Here is a 6273-nt window from a genome sequence, read left to right as displayed (position 1 = left end):
GATGTCAGGCCTGAGACCAAGAAGCCAAAACTATTTTTTGATACTACAGTTTCATTGCTGTTTTTAAGCATTTCTGAACATATGGCTCAGATTTTTTGGCTATTTTACAAAAATCTTGAGAGTATTTAATACAGAAATGGTCTAATTCATCTATGAAATGAAAGTCAAAGAATGTTTACTCTGAAATTCATTATATCTTTCAGCCCAATTCATAAAATAAACATTTGAGGTAATTATGAGACAGATATTTGCCTCCAAAAGAACTTGGTGCAAGCTGTTCTCCTCTAAAATGAGGAAGGACAGCTTTCCTACATTTGCAGAATGGTTATCAAAGTCTAAATCTTATTCCTATATAGGATGAACATGAATTTCTACCAAATCTGTGTTCCACTCTGATTATGGGACGCTGACATACCTAATGAAATTTTGCTCCATCTATTCTTGGGTTAAACTTCCCAGCAACACAAACAGGGAATTCTTCATTCAGAGTGAGTTACAAGGGAAGGTTTTGGAGCTAGAATAAGGCAGATCATACTGAAGCCCTGTAGCATCTACAAACCTTCTACAAAACTTCTTTGCCAACAATTACACCCATCTTTATCATCATGCTTGTGAATTCTCTTCACAGCAGCTGCAGGGGTAGCTTCAAGGAATATGTTTCTGCTCTTATACTTTTTTTTTTTTTTTTTTTTTTTCAGAGAAATCCAGAGAGAATTGTGATTCAGAGAACAGCTGATTAATTCACCACTTCCTGTTCTCACTCAGGGGCCACAGTATGTAAGCAGAAGGTCACAGGCAGTATGGGATGGAAGCCATGCTCCAAAATAAGTCCTTTCCTCAGAATGCAAGCAGTGAGGAACATCAAGATATGTGTCTCTTCGTGCATTCAATTCAAAGTGGAATTTGGCTTGAGTGTAGCAAAAACCTTTTTGGACACTGAGTAATATCACAATTCCACAGTAAGCAAGCAAAAGGAAGTAGTGTCATTACATTTAATGACTCCTACATTTAAAAATATCAGTGAAAATTCTTGACACAGTTAGTAAGGAAACACAAAACATACAACAATTGTTTGGAATTCATATACAAGTATTCAAGAAAGTCTGGGCTGAATTTATATCCAACTCAAAATATAATTTCCCTGTGCTTTACAGGCACTTGGATCTAGTATGTATGTGACTACCGAAAGTTGGCAGAATTGTTTAATTTAGCTTTCTATATACAACGTGTAGGTTAGGAACAGCAGACAGTACCCTGCAATTTTACTGATTGTTGTCTGTTTACCATAATTACAGAGATATTTTAAACTTCCGCATTTTGTTGTAGGCATAATATTAGGTAGGGAATAGAAGCAGAACATTTTGAGTAGTCTGTTATTGTGGATACATCCTGAGGACTGGCTGATGCTATATTTAGTCACTATGTGGTTAACTGTGACTAGACTGAGGATGTTATTTTTTTGTTTAGTGTTTGAAGTTGCAAATGTTCTTGAATTTTGCAGCCTGAAATTGCTGAATTAAAGAAACCCCAAAAATCTGAGTTTCAATTAAAAGTTATGTGTATGAATGCAGAAATATTTTCCTTTTATTGGTCAATATTGTTGCAGCTCAATTCAATTTGTTTAAGTTTCTGTTGAAGTAAGTCAGCTGAACAAAATAAAAATGTAAGTAAGTTTATAAGCCAATTCCAATATATCCATTATTTAGGCTATATCCTTAATAAATTATTTACATATATGTAACTGTATACATATACATGTCTGCATATATACATATATACACAAGTGCTGCCCTGAAATTAATGCCTCCTATTTAATTTGTTAGCTGACAATGTCAGAGGTGAATGTTGGTGGTATGGCAGTAGAGGTTGAACCTTCCCACAAATATTCCATTACATTTTGTTGCTGTGCAACAAATGGCAGCAGAGGGGCAGTCTGACAAAATGGCGTCTGACATGGAAGTGTATGTGAAGCAAAGCTGTGGCATTTAATTCCTCCATGTGGAAAAAATGGCACCCACTGACATTCACTGATGCTTGCTTAATGCTGGTAGAAATATAATTAAATAAAGAACATTGTAAAACAATTGAAATTTAAGAAAAGTGCACACAATCTAGGTGCATTTACAATTAGTGGTCTTTAAAAAGGACTCACACATCATTTAAATTTAGCTTTAAATTCAGTTGTATTCCTATCTGCAAGGACTTGATTTTGGATTAGGCTGTGCCTGCCATAACTTCTTAATTTTGTGGCTACTGTATGTACCAGTTGGGATTGCAGCCTCTTTGCTGGGAAATTCAGGAATTCTTTTTGTACAGGATCAGGAGCCCAGAGGCATGAGGAGGTAGAGAAGGAAACAGAATCATGCTACCACTCCATTTCAATCTAAGATAAATAAAATCTTTGTCCTATACTCTATATTGAACATATCTATATAACCTTGTAATGATTCCCGTGCTGTCCAGAGGCTCATAGAAAACCTAGCTGCATTTTGTAGAATCTAGAATGACTGACATTAACAGGGACCTCTAGACATCATCTGGTCGAGCCCCCTGCTCAAGCAGAGCCAGCTACAGCAGGTTGCTCAGGGCTCTGTCAATTGACTTTTGAATATCTCCAAGATAGATACATCGTGACCCCTCTGGGTAACTCACTCCATGGTAGAAAGGTTTTTTTTATGTGTAAATGGAATTTCCTGTATTTCAATTTGTGACCATTGTTTATTCACTGAGAAACACCGTGAAGAGTCTCGTTTCACTCTGACCCTACTCCTCTCTAGGCTGAAAAATCCCAGTGCTCTCACACCCTCCTTGCAAGGCAGATGTTCCAGTCCCTGAATCATTATCATGGCCCTCTGCCAGATTCAATCCACAAAGTCCATGTCTCTTGAACTTGGGCCTAATATTCCAAATATGGCCTTTCCAATACTTAGTAGAGGGAAAAGTTCATCTTTCACAGACTGTTGGCAATGATCTTCCTACTGTATACCAAGGATGTTGTTTTGGACTTCTTTGCTACAAGTCCACATTGCTGGCTTTTATTCAACTTCTTGTCTGCCAGTATGTACAATTTATCTTTTGCAAAACTGCGTTCTAAACAGTTGCCCCCAGCTTGCACTGGCTTACAGGACTATTCCTCCCCAGGTGCAGGTGTTTGTACTTTACTTTGTGGAACTTTATAAGATTCCTATAAGCCTGTGGAGATCTCGCTTAATGGCAGCACAACCACCTGTTGAGTCAATTGTTCCTCCTCATACTGCATTATCTGCAAAATCTCTGAGGGTATCCTTTGATCCATCATCTGGATCATTAATGAAGATATTAAACACGATGAAGCATTAGCTGTGACTCTTAGTGGTGGGTTGCTAGAGTTAGGGTAGTATGGTTAGTTTGCGGTAGGACTTAATGATCCTTAAGATCTTTTCCAACCTGAGCGATTCTGTGATTCTGTGATCACACTAAGAAGAAAATTTGCCTGAAAGTGACTGCAATAGGTAACGATTATCTGCTTCTGTTTGTTGTGAAAAATACAACTTTATAGTTGCTTCCTAAAAATGATCACTTCTCTATCTCCCCCTATTCTCCTCTTCTTTCCAAGCAGGAAAAATCATACAGACTCATTCTTCTCTGAGCAACCTTCACTTTTCTTTGTAATTGTTCTTTTTCATTGTCCATCTCATTTATTGCACTTGGCCTGTACACCAATGTCTACCAGCTGCCAGCTGTTAAAGGAAAATAAGAAGATGCATCCATACTGAATTGTTTCCCTGTCTGTCATGAAAACAGTTTGCATTCCACACAAAAAATTCATTCGTGGTGTAAGGGAATTGACGTCAGTACTGTTACACCCAGAATGATTTTGGCCCTGCATATTTATTATGCAACACTTTCAGATGCAGAACTCCATGATGAACAAATGACTGCCAGATGTGAGAGTAAGATCTGCTCCTTTTTGTGAGGTCCATGAACATATTCCCCTATGTGGACTGTAAACTTTCTCAGTGTATAAATCTATATTTTATTTAAGAATAACTATGCAGAAAATATTTTAAATGGCAATATAAGGAAGAATAACAAAGGAAAACCTGTATTTATTACTTTAAAAATAATAAAGCTCTTCTAACTTTCTTTCACACTCCCAGTACAGGCTCGCTCTTTCTTCCTTCATTCCCAGTCACATAGTGGCAATTTGTACTGCTTACGGGTTAGGCTCAAAGCATTACAGTAAAAAATGGTTACATCCCATTTGGTGGCAGCCAGTCACAACAGAGATACAGAGATTCTGCATGGCTCCATTATTTTAGGGCCAGTTTCCTTTAATGTTTTGGTTTTTTTGTTTTTTTGTTTTTTTTCTTTTTTTTCTTTTTTTAATCAATTACTTGGATAAAGGATTTGAAAGTACACTAAACTGAGAATAGTTGTTGACTCCCTCCAATATGGAGAGGTCTTGCAGAGAGATTTTGACAAAAATGGCTGAAGTTGGAATGCTGTACAAAGACAACTGTAGTTAAAGATGATCTTGTATTTCTGTGCTTATCTAAGCAAGCACGTGAAAGTCTTGCATATTCACCCCTCCTATGGATTACACCTTGATTTCTTGATTATAGGTCACCGTAATCAGGCACTTTGCAAGGATATTTGGTAGAACAGTGTTTCCTTTATGTTTATTTGTTTCCTTTACGGTAAACCTTTTGGATTGCTGGTTCATCTTGAAAAGATCTTCCCACCTAAACAATTAACTTGACAATTGCTTTTTCCTTCCTAGTTCCTAGGATCCTAATACTACCAATATTGCCTTTTAGCAGTTTACAGAAGAAAATATATAGCTCAAGTGAGGAAACATTCTTTCCCGCTCATGTTTTCACTATTTAATTGAGATTTCATCTTTGCTAAATGTATGTAATAAGTAGAAAAAATTTCTTGCACTATCCTCTATTTTAATTTGCTCTTTATTCTAATCCTTTGCCCAAGTACCAAAAGACTTTGGAGTCCCAGTATTTATGCCTGTGACTAATGCATCACACATGGAGTTGATTCTCATTCTGAAGAAACTGCATGCAAAAGTCAATACATTGTTACGCGACTTAGTCTCTGCTTATAATAAATTCAGCACTGAAGTTGAACCAATCTCCTGTACAGATTGGTTAAACTCAATTAAATCATGTCTTGGCTTGCTTTGGCAACACCAACTGAAGAGAAATTGTCTTGAGCCGGATATAAAATATATAATGGTTAATGTAAATATGGTTAATGTACATAAGTAGCAAAACTTATTTTAATAAAATATTTTTAAGTTTCATTGTTAAAACATAAAAAAAATTGGACAACAACAGGTAAAAGTTTGGTTTTGTGAAAACTAATTCACAGATAAGTTGAAACACTACACGTAAGTTGGTTTTCACCTTAAAGGTGCAAGTTTAACTTATTTAAGTGGGCGATCAAATCTGTAAAAAATGCGGAATCTGTGAGCCATTTTTCATCTTCAACTTCTGGCACAAATTTTCCTTCTGATTCTATAAATGGCATGATTTCATTTTGCAAATCATAAAATCTTTCTATCATTTTACCCTGGCTTAGACATGCTGCTTCAGAAAAGTAAATGATATCCCTATAATCAGCATCCACAGTTTTAAAGGAACCCCTGGAACTGGCTGAAACACTAATTAAACACATATAACAAAACCAGTTAAAAACATATCACAAATTGTTTTATATTTTTTGTGAGCTTTCTGAGATGTTGAAAATTACAAAGATTTTCAGTGCAGCTCAAGTACTCTGGATATTTCTTTCACAGTGAATGTGTTATCTTCTGAATTTATTTTACAAAATAACTCAAGTTGGAGAGTAATAATTTAATAAGAGAACTTACAAGTCTGCTTGATGACAAAAAGCACGTCATCACAGGCACATATTATTTCAACTCACTGACATGTATATTATTGGCAATCATTGAGTTTTGTTTGCCTAGTAGTACAAGCACATGTAACGTGCAGAGTCAGCACTGCACTGCACCCTCACCTTCACATAGTTTTACTATTGCATATACAGCCCAAATCCAACCTGCACACAATCAACTCATGAAAAATAACACTAAAAATCACATAATGATACCAAAATTTAAGATCTTATTGGTCAACATTACCAGCTGCCCAGGGCTGCATGCAGCCCATAGGCCACAGGATGGACATGCCTGCTGTAAATGATAACAGCTTAATCTGACTGCATGATATTAACTGTAATCTGTCTTCAAGTACTATCCCATTCCCACTGCTCTCA

Source organism: Excalfactoria chinensis, chromosome 5 (assembly GCF_039878825.1).
Source record: "Excalfactoria chinensis isolate bCotChi1 chromosome 5, bCotChi1.hap2, whole genome shotgun sequence".
Lineage (NCBI taxonomy): Eukaryota > Metazoa > Chordata > Aves > Galliformes > Phasianidae > Excalfactoria > Excalfactoria chinensis.
This window is presented reverse-complemented; position numbering follows the sequence as displayed.